We start from the raw sequence: 12,917 nt of genomic DNA, 5'->3' as shown, positions 1-12,917 counted from the left end.
TATAAAGGAGCTCTTTGATTTTAACATGACTGTTCCTGCAGATTACATGTGCTGGGTGGAAACAAGTTAATTCTCTGTAAATTACGGCTCATGATATGGGTCCATAGCAAACTATTACTTCCCCTGAAGCAGTGAGTTAAGAGTCAGGAAATTCCCCAAATTACAGCTCCTTCTGTGGGTTGCTTCTGAGGTGACACAGCAACACACCATGCTTTATAATGGCTTGTGTCTGTGTAGCATAAATTAGCCTTTAATTACATGGGTAGAAAATACTGTGCACAGGGAGTAATAAGTTAAATTGCTAGAAAGCACAACTTCCTATAATTAATTATAGCTTGCACAAAAACAAGACATAATACACACAAACCCAACATATTTGGGACAATACCAACCTCCCCCGCTCACCCCCCAAAAAACGTAAACTGTTCTATTCCTGCTCAAATGCCTCTGTTTAACAGCTGTAACCTGAGAGCCTGAATTCATACACATAGTTTTTTGCAATTTTAAAATGGATATGAAGGATGCTTGGGAATAAACCCCCCCCTCATATGAAGCATATGAGCATATTTTGGTGGGCTTAAAACATATATTATACCTCTGAAGATCATGGTTGTTCTTGTCTCAATTGACATCAGGGCTGTTCAACTGCTGTCCAATGTGGCCCATAAGGGGTTTATTTGCAACCCCCAGGCTCTCGCCCAGCCACCACTCCCCCATCTCTCTGGCTGCAGCAGTCAGTGTTTTCAAGCTCCCCATCCCTCTGGTTTCCATTTCCTGCTCCCATCCCAGGGGACAGTGTAGCATGACACAACACAGACCATGGTGCTGGGAACCCACAGCTGGAGAGCCAAGAGTGAGGTTGGGGTGCCTGCATGTGTGGTGCAGTGGAGGACACCCATGCAGTTGCGGTGCAGGGAGCCTGTGGCTTGTCCTGGTGCACTCCAGGTAGTGTGCAGCCTCTACTGATGCAGCCCACAAGACATGTGACCCTGGCCACTTAGAGACTGGACAGCCCCTATTTACATTATTTCTTAAACTTCTCAAAGAGTCACTTTCAAGGCTGATATTCCAACATCAATCTAACTTTTCAACAGCAAAATTCCTAATGGCATTTTTTTCAAAAGCACATATGGTGCAAGTAAGATAGCAGTGGAATTTTTAGTTACAACAGTGGATTCATGAAGTGCAAAAAACATATCTTTATATGTTCCCACGAGAAGTAGATACCCAGGGCATGTAAATTCCATGACCTTGGGGTAAGACTACTCAATAGGGCTGTGTGAAGCTTCGGGTGGTGATACAATTCAGAGGAGATTTGGCCCAATTCAGTGGCCAAATCTCCAAATCTGAATCCAATCAGGGGACCAATAAAAAGGTCCAAATTAATTCGAAGCTCTCCGAATCTTTGGAAAAGATTCAGAGAGCTTTGATGATTCAGGCAGTCTCCACCTGCTGCAGCAGGGAGCTGGAGCTGAACTTGGAGCTGGTAAGTAGGGGGCGGGGGAGGGGGGCTGGAGAAGGGGGTAGGGGACCATGGGGGGACCCCTGCCAGACCCCATCCCCTGCCTGCTCCCCCAAACCCCCATGGCTACCCTGCCCACCCTAGCTCCGGACCTTTTTTTTCCTAAACGAACCCCCCCCCACACTCACTGGTTCCTGCAGCAGCCTTGGGGCTTTCGGAGGCTCATGGAAAAGCCCCACATGTGTGGGGCACTGGGGGGGCAATGAGAATTGCCCCCCGCTGGGCAGAAACTGGTGAGTCGGGGGGTTTTGGGGGTTTTTTTCCTTAAAGGTCCAGAGCTGGGGTGGGCAGGGCAACCATGGGGAGGTTGGGGGGCTCATGCAGAGCCCCCCCACATGGACTGGGTCAGTAGGGGGCAGCAGGGGTCCCCCCCCCTGCCCAGCAGCACCCGGTGAGTCCAGGGGTTGTTTTTTTTTCAAAGTACTGGGAGCTGGGGTAGGTGGGGCAGCCATTGTCAGGGCTAGGAGAGTGGGCAGGGGATGGGGCCTGCGTGATTCAGTGATTCGGCAGCACAACCCCACAAAAAAACCCACATTTTATGAATTTGATAAAACTCTTTTTTTAATCCAAAATGCACTGGCTTGGAAAATTACACTATATTTGATTCAGACAAGGAGAGAGCACTCTTTCAATATCTTATTGAATAATCACCCCTTAAAAATCAGGCCCTTTTCTGGTCCCAGTTATAGGAAGGGAAGATCTCTGGGAGGATCCAATTCCACTCCTGTTCTCTCACATTTACCCTCTGCTTGGCACACAAAGACCACTACTGTTCAAACACTGCCCCCTTTGATGGGGTCTGCCATTACACTTAGGGCACATGTACATATTTGCAGGACCCAATCTATGATCATGTAACTTACTTCAAGGTGAATGGTAGTAGATTGGGTCCCTACTCATGCTCACATTTATTGATGCCATGAGCTGAACTGGGAACACTATCCAAGTAACTTGGGGTTGGGGGAGGGGCCAGCAGGATATGCAGGGTAGCAGATGTGGGGGCAAGGGGGGTAGGGGTGGCGGGTACAGGGTTTTTTTGGTGGGATTAGGGAGAGTTGGTAGGTCTGTGGAGTGGAGTGGTTATCTGGGGGTGGAAGTAGGAAAAGCACAGCCCTGGGACTGTGCTCTGAACATGTATACATGTTGAGTTATATTGGGCATGGGTTAGTCAAATCTACATAGTGCACCTCCTCAGGTGAGGTAAATTAGATTAAGATTTTTTGCCCAATCTAGAGTCCCCAAACGTATGTACAGTTTGGCATTTAGATCAACCTAACAATAGTTAGTCCAAGTACACTTGCCACTAAATAAAGCTAGGAAAAAAAGCAGAGGTAGAAATGTGCCCAAAACATACAAGTGTTTTCCAAGCCAGACAACTCTTTCCTTTCTTTAGTTCGCACCCAATCACATCGCCACTCAGCCTTTTAAACATAAAGAGATATCTATCATCTGGCTACACTGAATAGGAGGTCAGTAAATGATCTCTCCATTTACTTTATGCAGAAGTAGCTACTGACATATAATCATCATTCAGTGTCATGTCAATGAATGCATTTTTCGAAATAAATACATTATGTGATTCTGTCAATCGCCTTTTAAATAATATTCCAATGAATGAATAAAACTAAAAGGAAAAGCTTCAGCACTTTTTCTCCGTTGGTCTTCATAAATGTAAAGTGCAAGGGAATAAATTTACGACAATAACTGATTTTAGAAGCTACTCAAGTTATCCCATAAGTTTTCAAACCATTGTATAAATATTAGAGCAGCCTACTCATAGTTTTCATTGGGAACCAACTAGGTAAACCTTGAACAATTAAGCCATAAACCAGGGACATGCTACTTTCAGATTGATTTAAAAAAAAAACCCCTCAATGCTGCTGACTAAATTAGTCATTTAGCTGATTTATTCTTATTGTTCTGTTTTGAAATACTAATTCCAGAGTATTTAAACACCTGGTCTTTAATATCTGTCAAAACCAGCCCTCACATGATAAGTAATATAGTTCATGCTTTATAAATGATGATGACTTTTCTTAAGTAAAGTTCATATGATACTGTCCTAAACATATAATCAAATCAATTAAAAGTATTCATCTGACTTAAGAAATAGAGGCTATTAGCCACCTATTTAAAAATTACTTCCCTTAAAAATCTCTTGGATCATATATATTGCATTTACCCTGAGATTCTGAATTAGATGCTGAGCCTAGAAAGCTCATTAGGTTTCTCTGGTCCAATAGGATATTTTACATTTTCTGTTCATGTACCAAACAGGCTTTTAGCCAACCATTTTTAAATGTCTGCCTCAAAATTTCTGTAGCTAATATTTTTCCATTCACTTAATTTGCTAGGCCATTAAAAAAATGTATCGGGTATCTCTCTACCTGATACCTACTGCACTACAGCCTCTCTTTGATATGCCTAGTGTCTTTTTTACAGAACAGTGGGTGTGTCTACATATTCACAGATGCACCATAATTATGGTGCATTATGTTAAGTACCTGTAATTACAGGTACTTAATGTGCTATAATGGGTGCTACTGCGCATTAGCGCTGGCACACACTTTTTTGTGATGCTAATGCACTAATTCTAATTCTATTGCACATTAGCATGGGTTTTGCTTGCCACGCTAATGAACAGTAGAGTTAGTCTACTGCACCTTTAGTGTCTTCTGTAGATGCACTCAGTAACACCAACTGCAAACCAGCCATAATGGTTTTAGTTTGTCAGCAGACCTTGTTTTTCACTCATATACGGAGCCTGAATATTTGTCCAGTAGAGGTGCTGTTAACTTAACTGATATTTGTGAAAGGCTCAGAATTCTGTGGATGTGCAGAAGACAGGTAACATCAGTAACTGATACGCTTTGGGTGTCACCGCTTATTAGTCACATCTGCAGGACTGATGCTCATTGGCACTGATCTGTGGAATATTCTAAAAAGTAGAGACCTCTCAAAGAAGTATTATTATTGTTATTAGAAAGAACATAAAGACCTGGTTTTGAAAGCTTCCTGCATGAGTTGATAAGTGTTTCATCAGGATTTCATCTTATTAATATATAAAGTACTTACTTACGTTATAATACACTAGCTATGCAGAAAAACCACCACTAACGAGACCACCACCACCAACAAAAACTGGTCAAAGGAAATCAATTCAGCAAAGTAGCATCAACAACTGGTTCACAGCTTCCATTCTTTTCACCGTTTGGTGTAGGGGAAGATACGGTACTCACTTGCAGAGATGAAGACAAATGATTACAACACTCAAATCCATTGTGGAGAAAGGATAGGGCTCTAGCAGTTGTCAAACTCACTAAATTTGAGGCAGGCCCGGGAAAATGCTAGCTCTTAGGGTGCTGATAGATTTGTAGCTCCACGCTGTAACTCAAGGTTGCTTAGAATTACAGCATTCTCCCAGTCCCAATAGACATTCATTTTTGGGTCCAGGGGGTTAGGGGATTGCGCTCCTGTTTGGAGTGGCTGCGTGTCTGCAGCCTCCCTCCCTTAGCCCTCCCTCCCTCCTCCCAGCTCTGGTGTTGTTTTAGGAATGGGGCGGGGGAGGGGAGGGAGTTCAGTTTGGGGTTTGCCCAGCCTATGCTAGAGTGTGGGGCGGGTGTTGTTCTGTTACACTTAAGTGAGAATAATAAATGTCCAACATCTGTATATATGCTGGGAAGGTGAGAGATCAATTCCTAACATACAAATATGTAATATACGTATATTTATAATAAAATGTACTTGTATATTTACCCAATACAGTGGCACTTCTCTATCCAAGAGTAACACCTTACAAAGGGCTTTACTGTCTGTTAGATCTGTATGTGTATATCCCATTTATACTAATGAGTTATGTACCCACAGACTGATTTCTGCAATATGGTCCAGAGTGAGAGGCTTTGATATGTAAGGCTGGTAGTTTTTCACATCAACTCACACTCAGAGGTGAATATAGAGTCATCATTTTAATATACATACTTTATAAACATTACATGGCTGTACATTTTATGTTGCTCTTAAAGTCTAGAAGCTTTTAAGTTTTTAAATGCTCTCTATTTAAAGGCACATCATAGATGTATTTCTGATAGAAAAGGTGCTCATATATGGATTAAAAAATTCTGACTAGGATGATGAAATATAGTACTTTAAAATCTCGTCAAAATCATGCACTTTTGCCTACAATTTGTCACTCTCTGATATAGAATTAAATAGATATATGGATGGTATACAGCTGATCACTGCAGAAGATGTAAACAAACTACATTAACAAACTTAAAGGATATTTAAACATGTCCATTTCCTCTAGTTCACTAGGCATATTATGTTTGTTCTATTCATTTATTTTGGAAGGAAAAATAAAAAACTGCTGTTTTCATAAAAAAATCATTTCCACTGTGGTTGAAAATTATTTAAATTAAAGAAAGAGTTCTCATTTTACTTGATCCAGAATATGTTTTTACAGGAGTCTATTGCAACTCTTTATGCAAATACTGCACTTAAGCCACTGACACTCCATTTAGGAACTCAGAAGACAGGAAGGACAGCTAATTCTCAGGGATCCTGTGCAGTCACAGAATACCAGTTGTACTAGCTATGGCCAACTAATATTAATAGACAACCAAGCTCACCAAAGTAGGGGATGGCAAAACCTCTTTCATCCCATCCACTCCAAAAAAAGCTAAGACAACTTTTCCGCTATACTTTTAGTCTAACCAATTAAACTCCTGGAAGCATTCTTGCATTACTGTTAAGATCTTACCTCAAAACTTTAAGATACTGCTGGTGTGTAAATAATTATCAATTGCACAAGAATCCATCAGAAACGTCATCAAATATTTAAATCCTTGAAATAAAGTCAGACCAAAGAGAGAGTCATTATTTCTTTCTGTTATGGGAGTTAACCAAGCCATTTAGAGCAGTGGTTCTTAACCTTTTTCCTACCGGAACCCATTTGCAAAGATCCATGGCCTGTCCCAACCCACACCCCGCTGGCCCTGCCAATGCCTGATCCCCAGATCCTTGACCCCCAGGGCTATGCTGGTATCTCTGAGTTTCAACCCACACCCTCTGCCCCCCTCAGCCCTGCTGGAGGGACCCCCAGCTGCCCCCGTCCTGCTGAGGCCAGAGTGTGGTAGCTGTGGCAGCTCTGGCTCATGCAGGCAGCAGTGGAGCAAGTCCAGCCCCAGCATGGGCTGGAGGGAGGAGGAGGAGAGGGCTGTGGCCCCACATGTGCACTGGGCTAACAACGCCACACCAGGCAGCCTAGTCATGGCCCCTCCTGCCCCCACAGCTGCCCTGCTCCTGCAAGCCTGTGTACTAGTCCTGGTGCCACCAGCTCAGCCATGCAGCTGTCCCTCACTCCCTTCCCCTGTTGGAAGGGGCAGGTGCCTTCCCACCACACCTCTGCTCTGCCACAGCTTGCAACCCTTTGAAATACTCTTGTGACCTACTTTCTACTTTTGGATCGCAACCCACAGGTTGAGAAATGCTGATCTAGAGTGGTAGTTGTCAACATCATTAGACTCATCCCACAGAAAATGCCAACTTGTAGCTTTTCCTCATTTTTTGACTACAAAAAATAATAAAGAGATTCTTGTTGCAAAGAACTCACAAAGAGCACAACAGCTCAAGATGTTTTTGACATTCTGGATCCCTATTTGAAGTCTCTGGGTTTCCCTAGCGAATCATATGTAAGTGTTCACACACCTAACAGTGCTGATATTGTGTGGCACCTTAGGATGCCATGACACACTGTTGAGAATAGTGGATCCAGAAGAATAAATGGGCAGAAGGGAAGGAAACAAGAAAGCTGAACTGAACGTTTTCCATTGGGATCACTTCATTTTGTTAAGTTTCCCAGCACTGAACAAGTCAATTTTAGGATATCCCCCCACGACGGCCCCAGAAGGAAATCCCAGAAACCAAAAGATAGGAGAACCTTGTCTGCCTGGTTTTAATAAGCAACTGTATGTACTGTTTATTTATCATCCAATCTTACACTGTAACAGTTGAGAGAGAGAGAGAAGGACAGACAGAGTGCACAAGAGATGTTACAAGCCCTCTAAATACTGAGTTGAAATGAGTAATCATGACCTCTAAGCAAGAAAAAAATTCTTCTTAAAAGGGAAGTCACTTAGATAAATTGAACTGTGATACAAAACAACTGAATCATGGTGGAAAAAATGCATAATATAAAACTAACAGGAAGTCAGAGGTACTCCCAGTCTCAAAAAAATTACCCCTTCCCTGCCCCTTTCCTGAATTGTTCATCTTTCATTCGCAGCCCTGCTGCCTGATATGTGTAAATGACTGTGCAAGTCTGTAGTCCTCAAAAATTGTACAGATCCATAACTCACTAGTAGCCTGTTGCCAACTCCAACAGCCTTCTGGCAGTCTATGTTACTTACAAACACACTCATTTTATTTAAACATTCATCAGCATGAACCTGAAACAGTATAGAGTTTCTATGTACTACATAAAAGTACAAGTATATACAATCTCACCCTTCATGCACTCATTCCTCTAAAAATATGGCCCATTTGTCCCTGAAGAAACACAACAATCTAAAGTCCAAAATATGCACTTCGCATGGAGTACAGTCCATCTAAATTGTAAGTAACTGTGTTTCCTACCATTTGTGGTTGTTCTTCCTATTGCTTCTTCATGAAGACTCCTCTTGGCCCATCCTCACTGCAGCCATCTGTGCCTGCTTAAGTAAGGCCAGCAGAGAAACTCTTGAATGCATAAGGAAGTCATTGGGCCTTGTTGTTCTGTTACTCCACCCACAGCTCTCTTGTTCAGTCTCAACATGTTAATTAAGTGGGAATGAGTGTCATGTGCTGCCCCCTTTACCATTACATGCAAGGTGAATGTTACCCCTACTTTCATTATGCAAATTATTCCCATGGAAATAGGCTGTTGTCTAAAGTCAGATTTTGCATCTCAGATAAGGTAACTGAGAAGCCAGTATATTCTTGCACATCCAAAACAGTATTCAATTGCATGAAAAAGTGTTACAACCCTACATATGTCTATAATTTTGCAAGCATGTTTTGTTTTGTTAAGTCATTCTGGAAAAAACAGTCCTTAATATAAGTGTCTGTGGGAAATGTTCTCTGTTTGAGACCCAGAAGATTTAAAAGTTATAGCTTATGTACAGATTTCACACATTTTTCTACTTGATTTTTTTATTGTTTGTTCATTTAACTCATTCATTTCAATGTGTTACTGTATTGCCCCAGATCATCATCCCCTGTTCCACCCCACTGTTTCAGGAGGCCTTTTGCTTTTCATATTGTGTTATTTCTGACCTGTTGCTCATCTTCTATTACTTTCTGGTTCAAACTGCTATTGCAGCTGCGATTTCTATTTTTTTCTTTGCCCTTTTTGGCTCTGCCAGGCGTTTCATTAGTAGACTCACAGGGACCATTTATACTATCTCTCTGTGATTACAGAGTTCAATGGGATTTACTAAAACTAACTCCTTGGATGTATCTGCATTCATTTTCTGTTAGAAATCCCCTTCCCACTACAGCAGAAGACACAAGTAGCGGTCAAACTCAGATGTGGTGAAAGCATGCAGAAATTCATTGAAATCAATGGATCTGCATTTAATTGCAACAGGTCGCACGTTGGCTCACTACATATCAGAAAAAGAAAACAAAACACAATCTCCTGAAATAACCTGTTAAGAGATTATTACATATCAGAATATTCCAAGGGATATACAAGAGACCTGCATAGAACAGCATCCTTTTTGTAAAGAAAAGGATTATGATTCAGGCTTCTGAATGTTTGCTCCTTATATTTCTCTTCCTCTCTTCTTCCTTCCCTTTCCAGTCCCGAGGCCCTTCATACCTTCATAACTTTCTTTTTGACATTTTTTCTTCCTCCCTTTTCCATGTTGCCTTTTAAGCTTACTGAAAATAATGAACTTCTGTGGCCTTCAACCTTTCTAATGTCTCTGCTTATTTCTGTAAGTTAGTTTTGGCTGTTAAGTTATGTTATAATGTTCCAGCACAGATATTCTTTTTGTGATGACAGTAAATAAGATACACACAGACGTTTCTGTTTATTTTTTCAGCTGTTCATTTATAGTAAATTTTAATAAAAACTGTGAAACAATTTTGTTCTGTGGGGGAGGCTTGACACAAAAGTAGAACAATAATGTGCCAAAAATGTGTTGTTATGATCTTTCAGATGGGTACTGTCACTAGGAGGGGTCTGCATTTCAGTCAGTATGAACATGATAAAGTATGAATAGTACAGCTGCAAACTCCCTTTGGATAATACAGTAAAACATATGGAAAATGTTTCCTGACTTATGAAAAATAATTTTGGGGCAGCATATAGTAAAGGGACGCGGTCAAAAGGGTAAGTAAAGCATTAGCACAAACCTAAAGTGTAATCTTTTGGTCATAAATTCCCTACTAATAAAATGTACACATGATATTTACAAGCCCCCGGTGTTCAAAAAAAGTCTATAATGTTAATAAAGATGCAGTTCATACTTAAAATTCTCTATACCAATTTAAATATTCATTTATTTATTTTAACAAATGGTTCTGAATCTCAAAATATTCTATTTAGGGAAAGTTTAAGTTATGATTTACGTTCAGGTTTGACCTTCCTGGCCTGGGCCCATTTTGTTTTTTGCATGTTACTGAACTGTTTAATACATTTTATTATTCAGGCTTTGGATCCTGTAAGTTCATGGCAATGGCCAGAGTGTGCCAGGTGGCTGCACTCCGGCATAGGTGTAAGTAGAAATCATAAAAGAGCACATGAAGTCCAGCCTCACAGCCTAATGGAAAGGGAAACTTTTTCAAACTTAGCAGGGGAGAGAAAACAGTTTTGCCCTTTAAGATCACCTTCTACTTTTTTCTTTCCTCCTTGTGGAAACTCAGACACCTCTAGGCTTGGGAAGAGGGGAGGCTTTGGTTTATTAGTTGGATGTAGCAGAAGCATATTATTTATGCTTACTTGCACATAGGATTTAATAAACCTTCCCCTGCCAGTGGGAACACCACCTGCCCCTCCTCAGGGGGAAGTTAAACTAGTTGTGGTTCAGGTAGGCATCATGCTAATCACTTGGAACTGTAAAGAAAAGTTTCCTTTGCTGCCAGATTGACTTAGATGAGGCATTTTCTTTTAACTTCCTCTAAGTAAAGCAGGAGCTTGGTGAAGAGACAAGTTGTAAAATTTTTGCAACTTGGCTGGTGCCCTGTTCAGATATTCACTCACTAAGGGGTCTGTCTTCATGATAAACAGGAACTGGCAGCAGATTTGGAGAAGGCTACCCCTAAAAAAGGTAAGTAACAAGGCTTAGGCTCTGGCAGAAGGCAAATGCACCTCTTTATTACCCACTTGCTTCCTGTATAAGGAGAGGACAGTAGGGTCCAATTTAATAGGGTGGATGGAAAGCATTCTACTAGAAGATATGAAAGAATAGGATGCTGAGTCAGCCTTCCTCCAGGTGGAATGAATAACACAGGAAAAAATATCTGTACAAGATAAGTTATTGCCAGATACTTCCCTGATGAGCTAATACATTTCTTACCTAGTAACATCATGTTCGTGGTATCTCATACCTTTTTTTCCTGGATGCCACAGGAAAAAGTTCTATCCTAAGCCTTCTGTTCCATTCTCACACCTCATTGTACACTTGTTCCTTTATTTGGTAGTAAACATGGTTAAAAAATTGAAAAATACAGAAAAGAGTCTGTCTTCAGAAGAATGGATTCAGCCTTATCCTAATAAGGTGGTGTCCAGGAACAGATATGGTGGGGAGGGTGCAGTTGTACCACCCCCCCACCATGATTCCTGGTGTCAGGTCTCTCCTGTCTCTCTCCAGTAGGGTCCAATTTAGGTTCAATTTAATAGGGTGGATGGAAAGCATTCTACTAGAAGATATGAAAAAATAGGATTGGCTGACCCGATCTCATGAGTCCCCCCCAGTGCAGGGGCTTTTCCCTACTCACCTGCCATGTCTTGATGAAATAATATTAATTGAAGGAGGGGTTTAGTGGTGTGATCAAGCACCCCCAGTTGGAGTTACTCACAGGTCAGATGCAACTTTGGGGCTCCACCTTCCCTCCCCCCCATGCACTCACCAACCACATGCATTAATATCTGGCCTCAGCTGCTTCTGGCATCTGAGCCTGCCCATCTGCCACTAACTGGAGTTCGACACCCAGATTCTGGTGGGTGGCTTTCTGGGTTGTCTAGCATATCTGGTGTCCTTCTCTTCGCCTGCCTAAACTACCCTGTGGGTCCCATGCCCGATTTCCCTGGAAAGCAGTCTTACTAGTTAGCTCACTGATCATTGCACACTGATCCAGCGCACAAAGAAAAACCCCCCACAAGAGCAACCAAAAGCAAAAAAACCTGGAAAATAAATGGTAGGGGGCTGGCTATAAAAACCTCAGCCAGCTCTCTCTGGCCACCTCTTTGCTGCCTCCCCTCCCTAGGAAAGCACAGCCTGAAGCAGACCTGCAATGGGCAGCACTCCGTCTCCTTGTGTCTGCCTCACTTTAACTCTAATGGGGACCATGTGTTGCTGGAGTCCACTCCCAGCCTTGGCATCCCGAGGCTTCCCACACCCGAGCTCTGCCTGCCCAGTGTCAGGCCTCTCCTCCCTCTGCTCGGCACTAGCTAGGCCTTTTATATTTCCCACAGCAGTGCCTGAGGCTGATATCATCAGATGGGCACCGCTGAACTTGATTGACAGAGCACTCAAAAAGCGGTGCAGCGTTGATGCATATTACTCCAGACTTGGCTCTCCCTGCCTCTTGGATAAGTTCTCCCTCTCTCCCAGAGCCACCTGTCCACACCTCTCAGTGCCAGGTGGGGGCCCTTGGGCCCCATGTTTTTTGTGCGCTGCCTGGGCTGCCACACTGGTCCACCCAAACTTTGAAACCAACTACCTAAAAAAGGCAGCAATATTTTTGTTTAGGCAGTGCTGAGAAAGACAACCGACTTCAGAGCTCATTAGAATCTACCTGATTCCTTCTAATCTCTCTGTACTCCATAGGTGTTAATGACCCTCTCTCCTTTTTAATGTTCTTGATATGAACAGGCAATGACCTGGTGAGGGGACTCCAGGTTCTTGACCACCTGGGTGACAGTGATCATCGCCTACTGGAATTCACCATCCAGTGCAGGGTGTCAAGGGCCTGCAGCAAGTCAGTAGCCCTTGACTTCAAGAGGGCCAACTTCAAAGAGTTGAGGAGATTGGTAGGAGAGGCACTGGGGTCCTGGAGGGTAGGGAAATGGTGTATCCAAGATGAGTGGACGTTCCTTAAGGAGACGATCCTCCGAGCCCAAGGGGTGACAGTCCCAATGAGAATCAAGGGGAGCAAGAGTGCTCAAAAGCCCCCATGGCTTACCAAA

The sequence above is a fragment of the Alligator sinensis genome, unplaced genomic scaffold (genome assembly GCF_000455745.1).
Source record: "Alligator sinensis unplaced genomic scaffold, ASM45574v1 scaffold861_1, whole genome shotgun sequence".
Lineage (NCBI taxonomy): Eukaryota > Metazoa > Chordata > Crocodylia > Alligatoridae > Alligator > Alligator sinensis.
Note: the sequence above shows the minus strand (reverse complement) of the source record.